The sequence below is a fragment of the Rana temporaria genome, chromosome 5 (assembly GCF_905171775.1).
Source record: "Rana temporaria chromosome 5, aRanTem1.1, whole genome shotgun sequence".
In the NCBI taxonomy this organism is placed as follows: domain Eukaryota; kingdom Metazoa; phylum Chordata; class Amphibia; order Anura; family Ranidae; genus Rana; species Rana temporaria.
In genome coordinates, this window is record NC_053493.1 from 134298201 (window position 1) to 134324155 (window position 25955).

General features: G+C 43.8%; 1 protein-coding gene across 1 annotated transcript in view; it reads right to left on the reverse strand.

Annotated features, from left to right (window-relative positions):
* Nucleotides 1–8067, reverse strand: part of CUL1 (cullin 1) — a 145562-nt gene extending 137495 nt beyond the window's left edge. Inside the window, exon 1 of the mRNA XM_040353154.1 lies at nucleotides 7852–8067. The gene's annotated coding sequence lies outside the window, so the exon portion shown is untranslated. The remainder of the gene's footprint in view (nucleotides 1–7851) is intronic.
* Between the last annotated feature and the right edge of the window lie 17888 nt (nucleotides 8068–25955).

A 25955-nucleotide genomic window follows, 5' to 3' on the forward strand; every position in this document is an offset into this window, starting at 1 on the left:
ACTTCCTGTCTCTCTCTCTCATTAGCTCAGTATACCTTCCATGCTAAACATCTTTCTATGTGGCTTATAACTGTAACTTTTTTCTACCTATGAATATCCATCATTAAACAGAACATTCGAAAGGATTCATCGTCTGTCTCTCTAAAGGTGAGTTTATTTATTGAGTTAAGCTGTCTGAATTGATGCAAGGGATAAAAAGAACACCAGGTCATGTAAGCCCTATATCACAGGTGTCAAACACAAGGCCCGCGGGCCGAATCCGGCCCACCAGGCCATTTCATATGGCCCTCTCACCTCTCCTGCAGCTGCAGGAGAACTCCAGCCCTCCTCTGGTCCTACTTCAGACCCTTACCTTCTGCTTTCTTTTTCAATATTTCATTGAATTTTCAAAAATTATAACAAGCCATGGTTTGCCCACACAGGGGCGACATAGAACACACAAAAAATAAATAAGAAATAGCGCATGAACACATAATAAACGGCAAGACAAATTATAACCCAGGCCATGGAGGACCAGGTTGAAATTTAGGCCTATGTCATGGACACAAATATCCTTCTGTACCCAAGAGTGCAGCTTACATTGTTGGCCTTTATATCGAAAAGCAATGACAGAAAAAGCAAACAGGAGAAAAAGAGAAAGGAAAAAGAGTAGATAAAAAGAGGAGCCCCAGAAGAGGGCAAGTATCACGAACACGGGACAGGCCGAAGCAAGATTTCTTAAAGCTGACCATAACTGGTCGGGGGCAGGGATGGAAAGGAATAACTTATCCATGGTTTCCATACTTTCAAAAATTTTGCATGCGAATCCTTCAATATACTGGACATCTGCTCATTAATCATCATAGCCGTCATTCTGGATCTCACCCCCTGGAAAGCAACCAATGGGGTCTTCCAGGCCTGAGCAATCGTCCTCTTGGCAGAAATAAAAAGATATGGGCCAATTTCTGTTGGGGCGCAAATAGGCCCGGTATCGGGCAATGTAAGAGAGCCAGTCGGGCATCCCTACGGACCGTCACATGAAATAATGTCTGTAATAGGCCAAAGACCCTTGACCAAAAGCCGATCAAGCGTGGGCACGACCACCATACATGTAAGACCTCCCCACGTTGACCACAATTCCGAAAGCATCTATCACTGCTGCCAGGATAAGCGTGGGCTAGTCTAGCAGGAACCCAGTACCACCGCAGGAGTACTTTATAGGCGGCCTCTATAGTGAAAGTGTTAAATGAACACTTCGCAATTGACGTCCAAGCTTTGCTCCAGTCCTCTCCCTCAATACTAGAACCAAGGTCTCGCTCCCATTGTGTCACATAGGAGAGGGTTGATAAAGATGACCTACTATTAAGAGATGCATAAAGCAATGAAATAAGACCTGGGGACCCCGGAGAATGTAAACTTACCTTCTGCTTTCAAGCAATGCATGCAGCTTCTTCCCAGCAGCAGCATAAGGAAAGGGGGGTGCACTGTGATGTAAGGGAGAGTGGGGGACTCAACTTCTGGTGGTGGGGTGGCTCTTGACATCTAATGAAAAGGGGAGGTGATGCGCTGGACATCTAATCTTACAGATACAACCAGCCCTTTTGAGGGCAATAATAATGCTGATGTGGCCCACGATGAAATTGAGTTTGACTCCCCTGCCCTATATGAAGCTGGAGATAAAGTTTATGGCCTTGTAGTTGAGTCAGAACTAGAGGTCGACAGATATATCGGCAGGCCGATATATGGGCCGATATTTGGCCGTTTTGGAGAAATCGGCATTGGCCGATTTTTATCCAAATTAGGCCGATATTTAACATGGCCGCTAGTGGTGCCAGGGATCACCGTTGATCCATTATCCGAAGGGGTCACCCCCTTCTGATTGGCACACTGTGATCCGCGGATTGTCGCTGCGGTCACAGCATCAGGAAAGGCCGCGGCTTCGGCCTAGCTCCGGAACTGTGCCCATCTTGGTACACCCAGCGCGGTGGCCCTCCTCTCTGTTTACACCCACAGAGGAGGAGGGGCCCACACTCGTGGGACACACACACACCGCTCTCTGGTGTCTGTACTGAGGGAGGGGTGGTGTCTGTACTACGGGGGGCGGGGGGGTGTCTGTCCTGAGGGTGGGGTCTATACTGGAGGGAGAGGGGGTCTGTACTGAGGGGGGTGACACAATTTTTTTTGCACCAGTGCCACCTGCCAGTGCTAATTAGTGCCACCTGCCATCCAGTGCCATCTGCCAATGCCACCTGCCAGTGCCACCATCCAGTGACAATTAGTGCCACCTTCCATCCAGTGCCATCCAGTGCCAACTAAAGCCATCATTGCCACCTGCCAATGCCAAGTGTCACCTGTTAGTGCCACCTGACAATCCGTGCCATCTGCCAGTGCCATCTGCCAATCAGTGCCACCTGCCAATGCTAACTAGTGCCACCTGTCAGTGTCAATTATTGCCACCTGCCAGTGCCAATAAGTGCCACCTGCCAGTCAGTGCCATCTGCTAGTACCATCTTTCAGTGCCATCCAGTGCAACCTGCCAGTGCCAATAAGTGCCACCTGCCAATCAGTGCCTTCTGCTAGTGCCATCTTCCAGTGCCAATTAGTGCCATCCAGTAAAGTGGAAAAGAATGTTTGGACAGCCGCACTCTGAAAAAAAACTCTTGGTTGCCTTTTATTGGTAAAAACTTTTTAAACACTAGACATCACAGCAGCTGACGCTTTTCACACTATTGGTTAGTGCTTAGTCATCTAAGCACTAACCAATAGTGTGAAACGCGTCAGCTGCATCCCCCCATTTTTCTGCTGTGATGTGTGGTGTTTAAAAAGTTTTTACCAATAAAAGGCAATTTTCCTGGCAGTTGTGACTGAAATTCTAGTTGGTCTACCTGACCGTGGTTTGGTTTCAACAGAACCCCTCATTTTCCAGTTCCTGATTAGAGTTTGAACACTGCTGATTGGCATTTTCAATTCCTTGGATATCTTTTTATATCCCTTTCCTGTTTTATACAGTTCAATTACCTTTTCCCTCAGATCCTTTGACAATTCTTTTGCTTTTCCCATGACTCAGGATCCAGAAACATCAGTGCAGCACTGGATGAAAGATGCAAGGGTCTGTCAGGAGTCCAGAAACTCATTGACCTTTTATACACACACACTAATTACAAGCAAACAGATTGCAGATGAGGATGGTTACCTTTAATAGCCATTCAAACCCTTTTGTGTCAACTTGTGTGCATGTTATCAGGCCAAAATCACCAGGGTATGTATACTTTTGATCTTGGTCATTCGGGAAGTTTCTGTTGTGATTATGATTTAAAAAGAATAAACACAGTTGCCTGATAATAAATGGCTTCAGTCAAACACTAACCATGAGTGAAAGAAAAGTTTTTGTGTTATCATTCATATTCTCTGAAAATGGCCAAGAAATCATAAAATCTTGGCAGGGTATGTAAACTTATGAGCACAACTATATGTAATATAAGGAACCTACCTAATCTATCCAATCAATTTGTAGTAGTAGTTATTGGTAGATCTAATGCCGCGTACACACCATCACTTTATGTGATGAAAAAAAATGACGTTTTTAAAAACGTCACTTTAATTGACTGTGTGTGGGGGAAAACTTCGTTTTATGTCTTGTAAAAAACGACCAAAAAAAATTGAAGCATGCTTCAATTTTATGTGTCGTTTTTCAAAAGTGCACTTTTTACTTCACAGAAATTGACCGTGTGTAGCAAAAAACGTTGTTTTCTAAGACGTTTTTTCATCCACGCATGCCCAGAAGCTACTTATGAAGCAAGCTTCAATGGTAAAACGTGGTGGAACGTAACCTCACTTTGCAAGATCATTGTGAGAAAAACGATGGTGTGTAGGCAACTTCGTCTTTTAAAATTGAAGTTTCAAAAACGTCATTTTTTACTTCACAGAAAGTGTCGTTTTTTTTCATCACATAAAGTGATGGTGTGTATGCGGCATTAGGCTCCATTCACATTTAGCGTTTTGGAATCTTGGGCAGAATTGCTGCGATACTGCCCACAATCTCAAATCGCACTACAATCGCAAAACGCATGTTCAAGTGCCATTCATTTTCAATGGCACCTAAACACGTTGTGGTTTTGCCGTGATTATCAGGCGGCAATCACAGCAGACCGCATTGTGCGAAGCTTGTCATCCAAAAGAAGCTCCGGCTCCTTTTTGGGTGATAAGCTTCACGCATTGTGGTTTGCCACGATTGCCACACGATTTTCCATGTGATGATTGCAACAAAACCGCACACCGTTTAGGTGCCATTAAAAATGAATCTGCCCGGGATCCCAAAATATCAAATGTGAATGGAGCCTAAAGAAGATTGTACAATCAGATAGTAACATGTCGTAAGCTTTAGGGGAGGGATAAATCAGTCAGATAGGTTATAGAACCCATTACGATAAGTTGTCACTGTTCGTGATTAGCAGTGGGTGGAGCAACCATCTCTTGGTTAGCCAAGCTAGCGGTAGTCTCTGTACCCAGGGAGAGGATTAAGCAGCACAAGGAGCCAATCAGTTGTGTGGCAGTTTATGGAGCATGCTGATAGAAGGAGAGAGCAAGGGGAAAAGCTAATCAGTTGCTTTGCTTTTTACTTTCCAGTAGTAGGCTAGGGGTGAAAAGGAGACCTAAAAGTGTTAGGCAGGCCATAAACAGTGCAAATTTATTTCCTGCTTACCAAAGGCAAATCCACTTGAGAGTGCACTTGAAATTGCACTGAAAGTGCACTTGGAAGTGCAGTCTCTGTAGATCCGAGGGGGACATGCAAGGAAAATAAAAAACAGCATTTTAGCTTGCACATGATTGGATAATAAAATCAGCAGAGCTTCCCCTCATTTCTGATCTACCACTTAGATTTACTGTACAACGACTTTCAGTGCAATTTCAAGTGCACTTTGAACTTGGTGGGCCAGATTCAGATAGATCAGCGGATCTTTAGATCCGCGTAATCTATCTGATTTAAGATCCGCCGCCGCAAGTTTTAGAGGCAAGTGGGTAATTCACAAAACACTTACCTCCAAACTTGCGGCGGCGGATCGTAATTCCTCCGGCGGAATTCAAATTCCGCGGCTAGGGGGAGTGTACTATTCAAATCAGGCGCGTCCCCGCGCCGATCGAGTAGCGCATGCGCCGTGCATTGCTCCAAATGACGTCGCAACGACGTCATTGGTTTCGACGCTTACGTAAATGACGTCCATCCGTATTCGCGAACGACTTACGCAAACAACGTAAAAAATTCAAATTTCGTCGCGGGAACGACGTCCATACTTAACATTGGCTGTGCCTCATAGAAGCAGGGGTAACTATGCGCCGGGAAAACCCTTACGTAAACGTCGTAAAAACACTGCGTCGGGCTCGCGTTTGGCGTATCTCGCTGATTTACATATTCTCGGCGTAAATCAGCGAGAACGCCCCCAGCGGCCATTTTTAAATTGCAGTTAAGATCCGACGGTGTAACACAGTTAGACCTGTCGGATCTTAGGCATATCTATGCGTAACTGATTCTATGAATCAGTCGCATAGATACGACCGGCCTAAGTCAGAGATACGACGATGTATCAGGAGATACACCGTCGTATCTCTTTATGAATCTGGCCCGTAGTTTGCACTTGTAGTGCAAAGTGTATTTGCCTTTCGTAAATAACCCCCTATGTGATGGAGAAGAGCTGTGTAAATCTCAGGCCCCGTACACACGACAGAGGAACTCGACGTGCTTGGCACGTCGAGTTCCTCGTCGAGTTTTGGGATGAAGCCGCCGAGGAGCTCGGCGGGCCGCCTTCTCCTATAGAACAACGAGGACAACGAGAAAATAGAGAACATGTTCTCTATTTTCTCGTCGAGTTCCTCGGCGGCTCCATCGAGCCAAAACTGTACAGACGACAGAGTTTCTCGGCAGAATCCGGGTTTTGACCGAGTTTCTCGGTGAATTCTGCCGAGAAACTCTGTCGTGTGTACGAGGCCTCAGAGATGGATGGACGGAAATTCTAAACAGCCCCCTTGTATATATTTCAACTTCAACTTTAAACGCCCAATAAAACCCATGTTAACAAAATTAGGATACAACTATATTTTATGGAACCCTATCTCAAATGAAACCAGGTGGAAAAAGATGGCTACAGCATTAGGCGACATTTGGCCACGGTGTACCGCAACAAAATGAACGCTTTGATGGCCGCAACATTTAAGGGGCTGTAAAGGTAAAAAAAAAAATCCCTAAATAGCTTCCTTTACCTTAGTGCAGTCCTCCTTCACTTACCTTCGATTTTGCTTTAAATGTCCTTATTTCTTCTGAGAAATCCTCACTTCCTGTTCTTCTGTCTGTAACTCCACACAGTAATGCAAGGCTCTCTCCCTGGTGTGGAGTGTCGTGCTCGCCCCCTCCCTTGGACTACAGAAGAGTCAGGACGCTCTCTATGTTGCAAATACAGTAGAGAAAGGAGCCATGTTTTAGTGGGTGTCCTGACTCTCCTGCAGTCCAAGGGAGGGGGGCGAGCACGACACTCCACACCAGGGAGAAAGCCTCACATTACTGCGTGTAGTTACAGACAGAAGAACAGGAAGTGAGGATTTCTCAGAAGAAATAAAGACATTTAAAAGCAAAATCGAAGGATGAGGTAAGTGAAGGAGGACTGCACTAAGGTAAAGGAAGCTATTTAGGGAAAACATTTTTTACCTTTACAACCCCTTTTACTATACATTCATTGGCAGGGATGGACTGGCCATTGGGACTACAGGGAGCTTTCCGGTGGGCCGATTGCTCAGTGGGCCGGCTTCAGTGACAGCGGTCCGCCGCCCCCCTCCTCTCCTGTCTCTCCCTTCCCGCATCGCTCACCTCCTCTCCCTCCCCGCAGCGCTCACCTGGGGGGACAAAGAAGCAGGGGGAGGACCAGAGGTGCAGGGGGGACGACAGAGGAGCATGGGGGGGGGGGGGGGGACAGACAGCTGACTCAACAGCTATGGCCTGGGAGTTTCTCACTTCTGCCTAATCTTGTCCCATAAGGGGGGAGGGCACCGAACTGATTATTTGCCCCAGGTGAAATAATGTCTAGCTTCCCCACTGGTACTGCCTATAAGAGCCCTTTCACACTGGAAACGCCTATAGCGGAGCGTTAAAATAGCGGTAAAACACCGATATTTTACCGCGTTTTTACAGCGTTTTCAGTTCATTTCAATGGAGAGGGGCGTTTTTGGAGCGTTTTATGAGCGTTTTAATAGCGCTATTTTTACCGCAAAAACGCACCAGTGTGAAAGAGCTCTAAGAGTGCCAGTACCAGCCATTCTACTCTAATAAAGTAGAAGGCTAGTGGCTAGTGAAGGGGAGAGGGGGCTTGGGTGGCCAGGGGGGGGTGCGGGAGTTGTCCGGCCGCCATGGGAGAGACCTGTCAAAGTGGGCCAGTCTGGATGAAGTCCAGGGCCACATTTGTGTCCCAGTCCAGCCCCGTTCATTGGCTTGCACTTGCCAAAACTTCTCTTTTCAGACACGTGAAAGTAAACGAAACATGTAATCATGACAGAGACCACCAATGTGTAGTTCGGAGCCAAAAATGCGTTATCTCACCCTGTAGTAACGATTTACTATCACTATGAATTCACATATTAGACAATATAAAATATTTTGATGGTGTAACATTTGTTGTTAGTGTTTCACATGGCCTTGTTGTATAAAGCTTTTGATTCTTTGTATCAATAAGTAAAACATAAAAGAAAAATAAATAAATAAGATGATCTAAAATCTTAAAAATAACAAAACGCACAGAAAACTTAGAAATTGAGATCATGACGGATAGATAGATAGATAGATAGATAGATAGATAGATAGATAGATAGATGTAATCCCATTAACCCTACCAGCATTCTCTCTGGACGGTGTAGCCTCCTCCCTCCATATATCACATAGGTTACGTAGGGATGTCAGCGGACAGGATAGCCTCTTCTACTCTGGCAGGAATTAAAGAGACGCAAGAGGAAGGGATATGCAGTGAGTAAGGCCTCTCTGTACAAGGCCTGCCTGGAAGGCAGATGAGGCCTGTGATCTCATGGTCACAGCACTACTCCTCCCACCGGATTGTCACCAGCTACTCCCACTATTACCATAAGGCAAGCCCACAGCTCACAAATGACAATCAGAGCTGTTCCCAGATAATGACATCACCAAGCCCTATTTATAAATGACTGCTCACGTTGCCCAGCACAGCACCGAATCACGTTATTACACTAGCTGCATTGTGTTATTATATGTGGAGTTTTAAATAAAGCTTTTTAAAGAAAAAAAAAAAAAGTTATTATGTTACCACATCTCCCATTCATGTATTCATTCACTTTGAGGAAGACACAGGGACTTCATACCTCTTATGTATTGCTAGTAAGCCTGCATAGAATATTCTGTATTGGAAAGTGTTGTATAACATGTCTCTCTCATCTCTCATTCACTCTCCTAGTAAACGATTGTCTGTTCCTCGAACAGTTAATTCAGAACGGTGCGCGGTTATATAACCCATCCTGGACTACTTTCTTCTGAAGAGAAGCAGCGAGGCAGCACAGAGCGATGATGATGGGCAAAGTGCGAGAACGCATAGCAACCAGAAATCAAATTAGCTGGAGACCTAAGCTGAAATGTCATTGGATTCTGTGGGTTACCAAGCTACCCTTTCAGCCATTTGTACTGTTTATAGCATACGCCTGAAAAGAGCGTCTTCGCTCTCTCAATCAACATTGACTATTTTTAATCCTTACGCTTCTAGCATTAGTAAGTAGATAGGAAATATATTATATTTACGTTATGGCTGTTACTGATTAAAATTTCCGTGTTCGAAAATAGCCGAAATAGGACTCGGATATATACGGCGCCTGCGCAGTCAGCTCCTAGTCTGTGCGCAGGCGCGGTATAGCGCCGTGAAGAGCCGAGTACTACTCCGGCTATTTTCGGAACGCGTGACGCGCCATAGCCGGACGTCATTTATGTTCCCCTCTTCATAGGAATGCCTACTCCCCGCGGGAGTCTGAAATGAAACTGAAGGATTAAACGGTAAGTACAGCGCAAAAAAAAAAAAAAAGGCATACTGTAGCTGACGCTAGTATGCTGGATGGGATGGTACATAGTTGTTTTTTAGGGTGAACCTCCGCTTTAAGGACTTGGCCCCTTTTTGCGATTCGGCACTGCGTCGCTTTAACTGACAATTGCGCGATCGTGCGACGTGGCTCCCAAACAAAATTGCCTTTTTTTCCCCACAAATAGAGCTTTCTTTTGGTGGTATTTGATCACCTCTGCGGTTTTTATTTTTTGCGCTATAAACAAAAATAGAGCGACAATTTTAAAAAAAAAAACATTTTTTTTTTACTTTTTGATATAATAAATATCCCCCAAAAATATATATTAAAAAAAATGTTTTTCCTCAGTTTAGACCGATACGTCTTCTACATATTTTTGGTAAAAAAAAATTGCAATAATCGTTTATTGATTGGTTTGCGCAAAAGTTATAGGCCCAGATTCACAGAGAGCAGGGCACACATTACGCCGCCGTAGAGCACACACTGTACGCTACGCCAACGCAGCGCAGAGAGGCAAGCATTGCATTCAGCAAGCCAGTGCTCCCAACGCTGCGCCAGCGTGGCGTGGGTTTTGAAGGCGCACATCGGCGTAGGTTGAAGTGGGCGTGAACCCATGCAAATGAAGCGTGACCCCATGCAAATGATGGGCCGAGCGCCAGACAGGTACGTATCACGAACTGGGCATGCGCCGTGACGTGGACACACCCCTATGCGCCTGCTCACAACCACGCTGGCAAAACTGCCTAAGCTACGCCGGATCACTGCGTACGCCGTGAACATAACGTTCGCCCAGCCAGACACATGTCCAATGCACAATACGCCGGCTTGTGTTCCCTGGTGCAGACCTGAGCATGTCTGTTGCTGGGTTGCACCTCCTTTATGGGGAATAACTTTACGCCGGACGTACAACTTACTCGCATTTGGCGTAGCATGCGCCAGGCACGCGCACGTTTGTGAATCGCTGTATTTCCCTCATTTGCATGTTTGAATGGCTAATCAATGGGAGCGGCACCATGCTCCCAGCCTAAATGTGCGCCCACTCTACGCCGGCGTAAGCAAGATACGCCGGCGGGGTGTAGCCTGTTTTTAGGCGCATATTAGCTTGTGGGTCTGGCGCACAGATACGACGGCGCACATTTGCACTTACGTCAGCGTAACTTGTTATACGTCGGCGTAAGTGCTTTGTGAATCTGGGCCATAGCATTTTCAAAATAGGGGATAGTTTTATGGCATTTTTATTAATAATTTTTTTTTCTAGTAATGGCGGCGATCAGCGGACATATGGGACACTTTTGACACGTTTTTGGAACCATTGTCATTTTCACAGTGAAAAGTGCTATAAAAATGCACTGAAAATTACAATGGCAGTGATGGGGTTAACCACTAGGGGGTGCTGTAGGTGTTAAGTGTGACCTCATGTGTGTGTTTCTTACTGTAGGGGGGCGTGGCTGTAGGTGTGACGTCACTGATCGTCGTTACCTATAACAGGGAACAGACGATCAGTGACAAGCCACAGAGAAGAATGGGGACGGTGTGTTTACACTCACCTCTCCCCGTTCTTCAGCACCTGTGACCCAATAACGGGACACCGGCGGCGATTAGGTCCGGGGGTCTCGTGGGCGCGGTCACAGAGCTTTTGTCGACGTATATTATCGTGCGGCGGTCCATAGTCTCTGTTAATCGATGAATTTCGATGAATTATAACGCACATACAGATCCAACTACTGTTAGCTGATCTCCTTGCAGGCTGATTCCCAGTGCAGCTACCAACCACTGGAAAAATGGAGAGCAGGATACAAAAAACACACAAAGGCAGCGCTCGATGGGAATAGCATTAAAACTTTTATAGTCTTCAAGTAGGTAACAAAATAAATATTGCACTGGAGATAAAATCGATGTAGCTACATAAACTGTAAAAATGGTGCGAGTAATACCAAACGGTAGCAAAAGCAGTCATAAAAACATGTAGCCAAGTAAGATACTGGTATAAAAATGTGTACAATGATACCACTGCTGAATCCAGATGAGGAGGGGTTAACATCAGTCCATCGGCATGTAGATGTCCCGTGAAGGGAACTATCACAACTCCCAGTGGATGGCTGTAGAATCCCAGGTTGACAGAGGGAAGTGATAGAGGGAAGTGTAACAGCCCTTGCGGGTGGCAGATAGTAAGGTCCCGCCAGCATGTAGATATGAAGGCACAACAAAGGAGCCCTTTAGATGGACATGGCAAACCCCGCCGGTGTCTGTGACGTCACCAGATCTCCGACGGAACTCCTTGAAGACCTGGAAGCCGGCGGAGAGGTGAGTATCGATCAAAATAATTTTGATCTATCAAAAAAATTAACAATTAATCGAGGAATTAATAGTTCATTTCCACAGCCCTAATTTACATGTGTTAAACTTTTCCTTTTTACATTTCTTCAGTTACTTCCTGGTTTCCAGGCCTAGGCAAATAATGTTATATATCCCAGGAATCTTCAGGAGGGGAGGCAGGTTTTTTTCCTCAGCTAAGTACACCCTCCTACCAATGTTTCGTCAGATTAGGCGACACGTCAGAATGTGTAAGGGAAGTGACGTTTCGTCTAGGGTTGCCACCTGTTCGGGATTCACCCGGGCAGTTCGGGTTTGGAATCATGCGTCCAGATTTCAGACTGTTTGAGTCCTGGACACATTATTCAGACTGGACAAAGTTAATTAGGGTTTTCAGAGCACTCATTGCATCAGAGCTCCCCTTTACACCAGAGGCCACAGTGCTCCCTCCCCCTTACATCAGAGTCCTCTCCGTACACAAGAGCATCCCTTATGTTAGAGTCCCCAAATTTCTCCCTTACATCAGAGTCTGCAGAGTCCCCCCTTACAGTAAAAGGGGAACTCTGGGGATTCTGATGTAAAGAGGTAACTCTGTGGACTCTGATGTAAAGGGGGAACTCTGTGGACTCTGATGTAAAGGGGGAACTCTGATGTAAAGGGTGAACTCTGTGAACTCTGAAGTAAAGGGGCAACTGTGAAGTCTTATGTAAAGGGGGAACTCTGATGTAAAGGGGAAACTCTGTGAACTCTGATGTAAAGGGGGAACTCTGTGGACACTTACCTGCTTCACGGTCCAGTGACGCAGCCGCCCAGAACTCCACTCCTCTCCGGCCGGCGCCTCCACCCGGCCATGACAGCTTTCGGCTTCACGGCCGGGCACTCACTGCGCATGCGTGAGTCGCGCTGCACTCTATGAATGGACAGGGGATCTCCTGGGACCTGTCACGTGTCCCTGGAGATCTCCTAAAGGGAGGGGCAGCCTTAGGCGAGAAGAGAAGTCGCTGAGGCAGTCCCTGGGCGGAAGGAGGAAGTGGGACAGGAAGTCCCACTCCTACCAAAGCCCCTAATCCCCCGAAAATAATTACATGCCAAATGTGGCATGTAAGGGGGTGGAACTCCGCTTTAATTATCTGTCCTTACTCAAGATGGCCACAGCCAGAAATGCCAATTGTCCCTGATTTTAATGGACTGTCCCTGATTTGGAACACAGTCCCTCTGTCCCTCTTTCCTTCTCATTTGTCCCTCAATTTGGTTGAATCTATTTAAAGGTAGTTGTATATAAAATGCACTATGTATCTATCGAAAAGTGATTCCCAGTGCTAAACCTTTCATCCAGTTTCTAAATTGCTACATTTTTGAATTCCAAAAAGGCAAGATAAAGGAATCGCTGTGTTAAAAAAGCATGTGCGGGTTTTTTTAATTTTTTTTTATTGAAACCCCAAAACAGGAAATAACAAGCCATTTCATCAACATGTGTAGACAGTGGGCCGGATTCAGGTAGAATTGCCCATTATTTACGGAGGCGCAGGGCAACGTTTTTTGCAAATTTGCTCCGCTGCCCTTGATTCACGGAGCAGAAGCTCCGTGAATTGCGCGGGCGCGCCGGCAAAATGCCCGGCGCTAGAGCACGCAATTTAAATGATCCCGTAGGGGGCGGGAATCATTTAAATTAGGCGCCTTCCCGCGCCGATCGTAGCGCGCATGCTCCGTCTGGAAACTTTCCCGACGTGCATTGCGGCAAATGACGTCGCAAGGACGTCATTTGCTTCAAAGTGAACGTGAATGGCGTCCAGCGCCATTCACGATTCACTTACGCAAAGTACGTAAAATTCGAATTTCGCGACGCGGAACGACGGGTATACGTAACATGGGCTGCCCCTGCTAAAAACCGCCGTAGGTAAACAACGTAAATTGCGTACGCAGGGCTCGCGCAACGTTGTGAATCGGTGTTAGTATGCAATTTGCATACTATACACTGAGCACAACGTGAACGCCACCTAGCGTCCACCGCAAGAATGCAGCCTAAGATATGCGGGCATAAGAGCCTTATGCCGCGCAGATCTTAGGCTGCAGTCGGCGTAACAAGGTTCCTGAATCAGGAGCACTCGTTACGCCGGGGCAAGTAAGCAATTGCGCTGTGTAACCTATGGTTACACAGGCGCAATTGCTTCTTGAATCTACCCCAGTGAAAACATCAGACATATAACTTATGCAAGAAAGAGCTGGGAACACACCGCTCAAAGCTACCTGTGAGGATCTGATGAGCTGCTGAAGATATCCGGATGGAAACAAAGAAGAATGGCGGCACATCCAGAAGTAAAATCAAACAAATTTATTGAAAGTCCATAAAATCAAGCAAACTCATCACAGTGATGAGTAAGCACGTCTGTGTGAAACGCGTCCACTGAGCACCTTTTTTGGATTGATGTTTGTTTCGCTTGATTTTATGGACTTTCAATAAATTCTTTTGATTTTACTTCCGGATGTGCCGCCATTCTTCTTTGTTTCCATATAACTTATGCGTCTATCAATTAGTCAGTTTTGAAAGTACACAGATAACAAACGAATATCAAGAAAGATTGTTAATTAAAATTGTTAATAAAAATGTATAACTATCAGATGTCTACTGTTGGGTGTTTGTCATAAGAAATAAAAGTTGAACTACGGAGTAAGGCCTGAGGTTGCCCAAAACCATTTTCCCGTTTCAAGAGGAGTCAAGAGAGGGAAAAAAGGAAATAAGGAAGGTGGGGAGGGGATTGGGGGGGGGGGGTAGGGGGGCTGGGATGGTATTGGTTCAGGATAACCAAGGCAATGGAGCCACGGAACATGGTTGAGATTAGGGTTGTCCCGATACCACTTTTTTAGGACCGAGTACAAGTACCAATACTTTTTTTCATGTACTCGCCAAAACCGATACTTTTTTTTAAATTTGTCCCCACAAATGCAGCCATGTGTCCCCACAAATGCAGCCATGTGTCCCCACAAATGCAGCCATGTGTCCCCACAAATGCAGCCATATGTCCCCACAAATGCAGCCATATGTCCCCACAAATGCAGCCATGTCCCCACAAATGCAGCCATATGTCCTAGCCATGTGTCCCCACAAATGCAGCCATATGTCCCCAAAAAATGCAGCCATGTCCCCAAAAATGCAGCCATATGTCCCCACAAATGCAGCCATATGTCCCAGCCATGTGTCCCCACAAATGCAGCCATGTGTCCCCACAAATGCAGCCATATGTCCCCACAAATGCAGCCATGTCCCCACAAATGCAGCCATATGTCCCCACAAATGCAGCCATATGTCCCCACAAATGCAGCCATATGTCCCAGCCATGTGTCCCCACAAATGCAGCCATATGTCCCCACAAATGCAGCCATGTCCCCACAAATGCAGCCATATGTCCCCACAAATGCAGCCATATGTCCCCACAAATGCAGTCATATGTCCCAGCCATGTGTCCCCACAAATTCAGCCATGTGTCCCCACAAATGCAGCCATATGTCCCCACAAATGCAGCCATATATCCCCACAAATGCAGCCATGTGTCCCCACAAATGCAGCCATATGTCCCCACAAATGCAGCCATATGTCCCCACAAATGCAGCCATGTCCCCAAAGAGAAAGCCAAGCCCCCCCCCCCCTGCCGCCGCCGTCGCCTAGTTGATCAGTGCGGGGAACATTACAGCTTTCATTTGAATAGCTGTGTGTTCCCCGCTGTGCCTCGTCATATAGAGCCCCTCCCCCCTGTCCGGGCACTTTGATAGACAGATTACCCATCCAATCCTGGCTTTCTCTTTGAGGACTGCTCTGCTCCGCCCTCCGCCCCCTCTCCACCCGCTCTCTGGAAAAAAAAAAGTATTGGGTGAAGCATCGGGAGCATTTGCACAAGTGCAAGTACTCGTGCAAATGCTCAGTATCGGTCCCGATACCGATACTAGTATCGGTACCGAGACAACCCTAGTTGCCCGTTCCCTCTGCAGAAAAGACAAACTGATTCCAAAGCCCCCAAGTCTTAAAGCGGAGTTTCACCCTAAAAACAAACTTTTTATTAACAGCTTGCCTTTAATGTAAAAAAATAAATTCTTCAAAAAATTATTTTTACTCACTTGTATATGGCTGTTGCTAGGCAGATTTCGTAATTTGTCTAGTTCCTAGTCCGCGGTGGTTCAACTTCCTGTTGCCTCCTGGGAAATGATGACACTCATTGCCCAGGAGTCTCTGGGCATTACTGTACCTAAAAATCCCAGCATGCACCTCTCTAGGAAAATCCAGGAAGACACAGGAACTGGGCTTCTCATGCCCACAGCTAACATGGAAACTGCCACAAGATTGCTGAGCATATATCAGGTAAGTATTTACACTGTTTTATGTACCGATCATGTTTTTTTGATAATTGTAAAAGAATATTCAATGTAATATATTGTGGATTGCAAAACAAAAAACTATGGCCGGAATCACGTTTTAAGGCCCGTACACACGATCGGATATTCCGACAACAAATGTCTGACCGACGTGTTTTGTCTGACAATCCTACTGTCTGTATGCTTCATCAGACAATTGTTGTCAGAATTTCCAACAACAAATGTTGCTCGTAAATTGTCCGACAAAACATGTCCGTCTGATTATCCGATCGTGTGTACACAAATCCATCGGACTAAAATCCAAAATACAAACACGCATACTCAGAACCAATGATAAACATCAGACAACAATAGCAAAAGTTGCCCAAAGGGTGGCGATAAAAAGCTGAAAAACCATGTGGTTTGGTGTATGCTGCCTGAAAATGTTCTGCCATGCGTATGCATACCAAGTTCACGGACAACGCCCTTTGGAAAAAAATCCATGGACAAGTCAGATTGAAGTCCGATCCTGTGTACGAGGTTTTAGAATTTTTTTCCTGCTGATGTTGCGCACTTGTGGGTTTAACCAATCATTTTTTTTGTAAAATTCTACTTTAAGGGGGGCGTGACAGGGTGTGTGTCCTATGCCTACATGCTTTTGCTAATAGGTGTCCCTCGTTTCCATCTCAGAAATTTGGGAAGTATGTAGACAGTGTTTTTCAAAGTGATTTCTCAGCAAACAAAAGCATGGAGGCATGGATGGGTGGGTGAGTTTGCTTTGAATATTTTTTTTTTTTAAACAATAATTTGCTTTGAATTATAACAACTTCCCACCCTTAGGATGTACCCGTACGTCCTCAGCCTTGAGTGGTTATACCGGGGTCATGGCTGCATCTTCAGTTATGACCCCGGTATATTTTATTTAGACTGCGATGCTGATTAATATAAAAGCGGTCCTAGCGGCTATAGAGCCGTTGGATAACTTCACATATGGTGGAAGGGGGTCCTCCCGCTGCCTTCCACTCCCTCCATGGGCTCTCCCCTTCCACAGTGGAGCCTGGGACTGAAGCGGTCAGTTTTGCTGGCTGACCATAGAGATGAAGGAAGAACGGAAGTTCCCGATCATATCTATGGTCTATGAAACCAGAAGCAACAAGCATTTTGATCACTTCTGGTTTTGGTTTGTTGTTTACAAGCCATTACTGGCTTGTAACAGCATCTGATCAAACCGAATCTGGTGTTTATTCCTTGCGATAGCGATGTTCATGCACAAAGGCGAATGCATACGCCTGTCCCCCACGCATATGCAAATGGTGATCATCCCACGCATGCAAGGTTTTGCCGTGAATGTCATAATGAGAGCAATAATTCAAGCACCAGACCTCCTGTGTAATTTTAAAGTGGAAACCTGTAAAGACTTTTAAAGCGTTGCCATTTCATTGGCGTACGCAATTTTAAAGCATTACATATTAGATATATATTTACTGTGCATACATCATCTTTTAAATGTTACAAAAAAAATGTGTATTATATTGTGTTTGTGTGCACAAAAATGCATTAAAGTGTATTTTTTCCAAGGCGCAAAAAGTGTATTTTTTCCATGGCGCAAAAAACGGAGAGCCATAATTGGTCAAAGCCAGGGTGGCTTTGGCCAATTATGGCTCAGGGGGTTTAGTACACGCCCCACACTATATAATGCTGCCTGGAAGTCGGCCTTGTGTAGTGTGTTGGTGGTTTACAGAGAGAGAGTGTCATTTTTTGGAGTTAGATAGAGCAGGTAGGCTAGTCAGTTAGAGTTACAGTGTGTAGAGGATATATATGCATCCCAGGTGTTGTATATATATATTTATACACTGTATTGAGTTTAGCTAGATCCGCTCTTCCTAATTTACTGACAGGCAGGTGATTGTGCTAGCTGCAGTATTTTCACGTGGTGTACTGTCTGTGTCCTCTGTACTGTGTGCACCTAAAGCTACATCAATAGATTTGCTGGTGTTTCTCATATTAATTCCTAAAGGCAGTAGAGCTGCACGATTCTGTGAAAAATTTGAATCACAATTCTTTTGCTTAGAATGAAGATCACAATTCTCAAAAAAATGCATGGTGCTTTTGTTAGCATGCATTTTTGTGATTTTTTATTTTATTTTATTTACACGTACAGAGTATGTGCTTTGCTGCAGAACAGCCTATTAATTTGAGAATGAACTGCATGCCACCCCTCAATAGCACCAAAGTGCATGGGCCTTTTTTAATTTTATTTTTTAATGCCGCTGCATCAAAATGCATGGTGCTTTTGTTAGCATGCATTTTTATTTTTGTGATTTTTTTTTATTTACACACATATATATATATATATAATTACATTTATATATATAACCATCTTCTGAAATTCGAAATTCATATAGAATGAACTCAAATTCGAATAGAAAAATAGAGCAGAAATATATATATATATATATATATATATATATATATATATATATATATATATATATATATTTATTATTCTACTCTTCTAATATTTTTCTATTCGAATTTGAGTTCATTCTATATGAATTTCGAATTTCAGAAAATGGAAGATAGATAGAAGATAGATAGAAGAAGCCAGGTCATATTCTATTGTATTTGATTACATTCTATTAAATTCCATTCTGTTCTTTACTATTCTTTGATTTTCATTCTATTGTTTTATTATTTTATATTCTATTTTATTGTATTCTTTTTTAGAAATCGATTTATATTTTTTAGACTTTGATTCAAATTTGCTTTCAATTTTTATTCGAATTTGTTTTCGAATCGAATTGTTTTTGAATTCGATTCGAATAGAATTTGTTTTCGAATCCGGTCGATTTTTCAAAATTCGGTTCGAAAACGAACGAATTCCGAAAACGAATTTAACACATGTAACGAATCTAACTTAACAAAATGAATTAAATAACTAATTAAAACGAAACGAAACAAAACACATTTTTCCCTTTTGCACATGCCTAAATAGCATACATATACAATCGCTGCACAAACCATATTGTAATTGAATGTTATTACCATTTACCTTTTCTTTTCAATCTGCAGTTACTGTCTTTTTCTGTAAAATTCAATAAAATTTTGTTTGGCAATTTAAATAGAGGTTAGAGTAAAACATAAAACATGCAAAATTCCTTTAAATAACACTGCCCTTAAAGCAGTAGTAAACCACTGACTTTTTTTTTTAAACCTGCAAGGCAAAGTTATAATGTGCAAGTATGCATCGCATACTAGCACATTAGGTGAAAATTACCTTACAAAAAAAACCCCCTCAAGCGGCGCGCTGTCATTGCTGACAGGGCTTCCATCTTCACCCGGTCTTTCTTCCAGTTTGGTGGGCTCCAATCCTTTGATTGCGTGCAGGAGCCTCTGTTCACCACAACCTTGGCCCAGTGGTTGTGGGCGGGGAAGGGGGAGATTGTCAGAATCTGGAAACCCCCTTTAAAAAGTAAGGGATCATCCAGATACCTCCCTCCCACCTACGTGACACCTTATTCACAAACAAAAAAATAAATAAAAACATACACAGTTTTTGTCCTTAAATTAAAAAAGGTACCACAATGTAAACCAAATGCAATGTGGTACATCTCTATGATGTATACAACCTACTACAGCAAAATTTACATTTACAAACAAATCCACTTTAAATTGCCAGCAAATGACAGATCCAGTCACTTTACTTCTGTTTGTAAACAAGCAGTTGGGAATTCACGTCATCTATACCAAATCATGATCCTAGATAAGGATCCTATAGATGGTAATTGGGGACCCCATGCAAAAAAAAAATAATAATAATAATTGTGTGGGGTTTCCCTCATAATTCATACCTGGTCTTTCAAGTTGGGTATGAATTTTAAGGGGGGCTCCACAGAAAAAACAAAACAGCATGTGGGCCCTCATATTCCACATCAGAGAGTTTTGGTCCTCCCTGGAACAGAACCTTGTCCCTATGTTGAAGAGGACAAGGGCCTCTTCCCCACAACCTTGGCCCAGTGGTTGTGGGCAGGGAAGGGGGAGATTATCAGAATCTGGAAACCCCCTTTAAAAAGTAAGGGATCATCCAGATACCTCCCTTCCACCTACGTGACACCTTATTCACAAACAAAAAAGTAAAAAAATAAATAAAAACATACACAGTTTTTGTCCTTAAATTAAAAACGGTCCCACAATGTAAACCAAATGCCAATCCACATCAATCACATTTGTATGATGTTCAACGACCTGCCGAAAGAAAAAATCCACCAACCGACGATATGATGCAAAGGAAAAAACGTATATGGACAGCCGCACTTCAGTAAGTCTAAAAAAGACGTGCCCTTTATTGGGTAAAAAGAAAATGCACTACAAAAACAGCATACAGTGGGAAATAAACAGCTGACGCGTTTCACATTGAACCTCAATGCTTAGTCATAACCGACGATATGATGTGATCCGATCCCGATGACAGCACAGTGGAAGCAAGGGGGCGCGTTTAGTCATTGACCAGATATGGTCATGCCCACACCATTCTGATTGTTTTGGATCTGCATCACATGATGCATTGTGAATTTCCTTTTTTTTTTTTTAAAGGGCTTGTCAAAAACTGTGTAGATTTTTATTTACTTATCACCTTTTTTTTGTGAATGAGTACACTGACTTGAAAAGGTATTCATACCCTTTGAAATTTTCCACATTTTGGCATATTACAACCAAAAACGTAAATGTATTTTATTGTGATTTTATGTGATAAACCAACACAAAGTGGCATGTGAAGTGGAAGGAAACGATTAATGGTTTTCCAAATGTTTTAGAAAATAAATATCTGAAAGGTGCGGCGTGCATTTGTATTCAGCCCCCTTTACTCTGATACCCCTAACTAAAATCTAGTAAAACCAATTGCCTTCAGAAGTCAACTAATTAGTAAATATAGTCCACTTATGGGTAATTTAATCTCAGTATAAATACAGCTGTTCTGTGAAGCCCTCAGAGGTTTGTTAAAAAACCTTAGTGAACAAACAGCATCATGAAGGCGAAGGAACACACCAGACAGGTCAGGCATAAAGTTGTGGAGAAGTTTAAAGCAGGGTTAGGTTATAAAGAAATATCCCAAGGTTTAAACATCTCACGGAGCACTGTTCAATCCATCATCCGAAAATGGAAAGAGTATGGCACAACTGTAAACCTACCAAGACATGACCGTCCACCTAAACTGACAGGTCAGGCAAGGAGAGCATTAATCAAAGAAGCAGCTAGGAGGCCCATTGTAACTCTGGAGGAGCTGCAGAGATCCACAGCTCAGGTAAGAGAATCTGTCCACAGAACAGCTAGTAGTTGTGCACGCTACAAATCTGGGCTTTATGAAAGAGTGGCAAGAAGAAAGGCATTGTTGGAAGAAAGCCATAAGAAGTCTCGTTTGCAGTTTGGGAGAAGCCATGTGGGGGACACAGCAAATGTGGAAGAAGGTGCTCTGGTCAGAGAAGACCAAAATTTAACTTTTTGGCCTAAAATGTATGGCAGAAAACTAAACACTGCACATCAGACTGAACACACCATCCCCACCGTGAGACATGGTGGTGGCAGCATCATGTTGTATGGATGCTTTTCTTCAGCAGGGACAGGGAAGCTGGTCAAAGTTGATGGAAAGATGGATGGAGCCAAATACAGGGCAATCTTAGAATAAAACCTGTAATGCCCCATACACACGATCGGAATTTCCGTCGGGATAAACTCTGACTGATTTTTCTGATGGAATTCCTTTCAAGCTGTCTTGCATACACACTATCACACCAAATCTTGACCGTCCAAAACGCGGTGACGTACAACACTGCGACGAACGGAGAAAAATGAAGTTCAATGCTTCGAGGCATGCGTCGACTTGATTCTAAGCATGCGTTTATTTTTCTCCGTCGGACTTCTATACAGACAAACGGAATTTCCGTTACAATTTTTTTTCATCTGAATGAAATGAATGAATGTTCTCTTTCTAAGTCCGTCGGAATTTCCGATGGAAAAACTCAGATGGGGCACACACATGGTCACAATATCCAATGAAAAAATTCCCTCTGACTTTTTCCATCAGAAATTCCGATCGTGTGTACAAGGCATTAGAGTCTGCAAAAGACTTGAGACTGGGGCGGAGGTTCACCTTCCAGCAGGAAGACAACCTAAACATACAGCCAGAGCTGCAATGGGATGGTTTAGATCAAAGCATATTCATGTGTAATGCCTCGTACACACGACCGAGTTTCTCGGCAAAAACCAGCAAGAAACTTGCTTTTTTTTTTTTGCTGAGGAAACCGGTGGTGTGTACGCTTTTCGACGAGGAAACTGTCGAGGATCTCGTCGAGCCAAAAAGAAAGCATGTCTTCTTTTTCCTTGACGGGAATGGAGAAATTTGGCTCGCCGAGATCCTCGACAGCCCAACAAGGAACTCGACGAGCAAAACGATGTGTTTCGCCCGTCGAGTTTCTCGGTCGTGTGTACGAGGCTTTAGAATGGCCCAGTCAAAGACCAGACCTAAATCCAATTGAGAATTTGAAATTTGCTGTTCACAGATACTCTCCATCCAATCTGACAGAGCTATTTTGCAAAGAAGAATGGGCAAAAATGTCACTCTATAGAACTGTAAAGCTGGGGGATGTCTCTATCAAGTCATCCCCAAAAAGACTTGCAGCTGTAATTACAGCGAAAGGTGGTTCTACAAAGTATTAACTCAGGGGGGCTGAATACAAATACACGCCACACTTTATAGATATTTATTTGCAGAGCATTTTAAAAACCATTAATCATTTTCCTTCCACTTCACAATTATGCGCCACTTTGCGTTGGTCTATCACATTAAATCCCAGTAAAATATATTTACATTTTTGGTTGTAATATGACAAAGTGTAGAAAGTTGCAAGGGGAATGAATACTTTTTTAAGACACTGTACTTACTTATTCAAATCTGGGTGCCCCCTTATTGTTAAAGGGGCAGATTCTGATAAGCTTCCTACCCATAGACACCCACATCTAAGGCCTCGTACACACGATAGGTTAACCAGAGGACAACGGTCTGAAGGACTGTTGTCCTAGGTTAACCTATGAAGCTGACTGATGGTCCGTCGTGCGTACACACCATCATTTAAAAAACGATCGTGTCAGAACGCGGTGACGTAAAACACAACGACGTGCTGAAAAAAACAAAGTTCAATGCTTCCAAGCATGCGTCGACTTGATCCTGAGCATGCGTGGATTTTTAACCGATGGTTGTGCCTACTAACGATCGGTTTTGACCTATCGGTTAGCAATCCATCGGTTAAATTTTAAAGCAAGTTGAAATTTTTTAATCCGATGGGGCCTACACACGATCGGTTTGGACCGATGAAAACGGTCATTCAGACCGTTGTCCTCTGGTTAACCTATCCTGCCGCAACTTAGAGAGGCAAGTGCTGTATATTGACAAAGTACTTGCGTCTAAAGTTACGGCGGCGTAGCGTAAATGTGCCGGCGTAAGCGCGCCTAAATCAAATGAGGAACAGGGGGGCGTGTTTTATGTAAACTAATCATGACCCCACGTAAATGACACTTTTTTCGAACGGCGCATGCGCGCGCATGCTCAATATCACGTTGAATTTTCAAATTAAATTATCCCCGCTCAATGCCTAGTCGACGTGAACGTAACTTACGTCCAGCAACATTCACGGACGATTTACGCAAACACGACGCTGTTCCGACGTTTCCGACGTCCATACCTAACATGACTTACCCCTGCTTTATGAGGGGTAACTTTACGCCGGCGTATGTCTTACGTAAACAACGTATCTTGCTACGCCGGGCGCACGTACGTTCGAGAATCGGCGTATCTAGCTCATTAGCATATTCGACACGGAATTCTACGGAAGCGCCACGTAGCGGCCAGCGTAAATATGCACCCTAAGATACAACAGTGTAAGAGACTTACGCCGCTCATATCTTAGCCGAATTTATGCGTAACTGATTCTAAGAATCCGCTGCATAGATACGACGGCTCTCATTCGGACTTACGACGGCGTACATGGCGCTACGCCGTCGTAAGTCCTTTGAGAACCTGGGCCTGTGGCTTTAAATGGTTCAGAAAGAAGGGAGAATAAACCTTTTCCTGGCCAACCAGGCCACATGATAAGGGTCTGGTATGGATTTTTGGGGGGACCCCATTCTTTTTCTTCTTAGTTTTTGTAAAGAGTTCCTCTGAAGTATCTGGTATTACATTTAGGGGGGCCCACAGCTTTTTGTTTTGTTGTTTTTTTTTTGCTTGGGGTCCCTATGCCAGGACTATTGAATAGTCTTAAAGTCTGGCATTTGGATAAACACCCAAACAAACTAAATTCAGTATGAACCAAGAGCTCACCCCTACTCTTAAAGCGGTGGTTCACCCATAACAACATTTTAGCAATAAATTAAGCATAGTAGCGTGAGCTACAGTATGCCTGTATTTATTTTTTTTGCCCTGTACTCACTGTGCAATCCTATAGTGAAGATTCCGACTCCCCACGGGGAATGGGCGTTCCTATCCAGAGGGAAGATGATTGACGGCCGGCTATGGCACATCACGCTCCCCGAAGATAGCCAGAGTAGGTCTCGGCTCTTCACGGCGCTATACGGCGCCTGCGCACAGACTATGCGCAGGCGCCGTGAAGAGCCAAGTCCTATTTCGGCTATTTCCGGAGAAGCGTGACGCGCCAGAGCCGGCCGTCAATCATCTTCCCTCTGGATAGGAACCCCCATTCCCCGCGGGGAGTCGGAATCTTCACTATAGGATTGCACAGTGAGTACGGGGCAAAAAAAATAAAAAATACAGGCATACTGGAGCTCGCGCTACTATGCTTAATTTAATGCTAGATAATATATAGGGTGAACCCCCTCTTTAAGCTGTAGAATAAACAATATGTAAAATCTGCAAAAGGAGGCTTATTTGATAAGGCATCATGCTATAACCCCTAGTAACCAATCAATCTTCAGTTGATAGCAATACAATAATTCTGGTTTGCTATGAATTAGAGCTCATACTTAAATACTAACTATGCTGGGCAGGAACATGGCATGCTAAATGGAGTTTTTAATATTTTTCTCACAGTAAAATCTTTTTTCTTCTGTAGTTTCTTGGAGGACACCGGGGGTTATTTACTAAAGGCAAATCTACTTTGCACTACAAGCGAAAACTACAAGTGCAAAGTGCACTTGAAATTGCACTGAAAGTGCACATGGAAGTGCAGTCGCTGTAGATCCGAGGGGGACATGCAAGGAAAATAAAAAACAATATTTTAGCTTGCACATGATTGGATAATAAAATCAGCAGAGCTTCCCCTCATCTCAGATCTTCCTCTCAGATTTACAGCGACTGCACTTCCAAGTGCACTTTCAGTGCAATTTTAAGTGCACTTTGCACTTGTAGTTTGAACTTGTAGTGCAAAGTGGATTTGCCTTTCGTAAATAACCCCCAATGTCTTTTAGAGATTGGGGTAGAGTTGCTGTGTCTAAGATGTTGGTCACTAGGTCATACAGAAGGCATCTTCCTAACTGCAGAGACTCACATCTATGGTGAAGTTCTTTCAGTGAAGGGGCAGAAAAGAAGCAGCCCTGTATCTCCACTGGTGACCAAATCCACAACAGTGGAAGCACCTTGGTGATAAATGAGTCCTCATTTTTGCATGAATCTGTGAAATAGAAAGGGAGGGACAGGTGACAGTGTTTGCAGGGGGTGATCTTTGCTGCTAACCTGTGCTATATGCTGTACTATAAAGTGCTTTATTGTGCTACATTATTACAGTAAACTGCTGATGTGATGGGTTGCATGGTTTGTACCTCCCTTGTGTTCACTGTGCTGTATTGTGATACATGACTGTGACCTGCAGTGTGTTAGGGTTTCATATTATTGTATACCCACCTCTGTGTTCACAGTGCATTAACCCAATTGTCTTTTTTATGTTTACTTTTTTGTATGTGTTAGCTACAACTTCAGGTAGTGTTTAGCTGGTGCAAATCCCCCTGTTGCTTTTTTTTGCTTTATTATGGTATTATTTTGTTTTGTAATTCTTTATTTTTCTATTTAGGCAGTACAGAAAGACATGTTTTTCAAAATAAGACACGAGGGCATACAGTCAAAGGGAGAAAAGGCAGTGATTTAGGTTTTGTTTTTTTGAGGGAGTTTATTATTTATTATTTAAAAATAATTTTTGCTAGTATTGTTTTTTTGGTTAGCAGCAGCACAAGTGGCACCAAGAGCC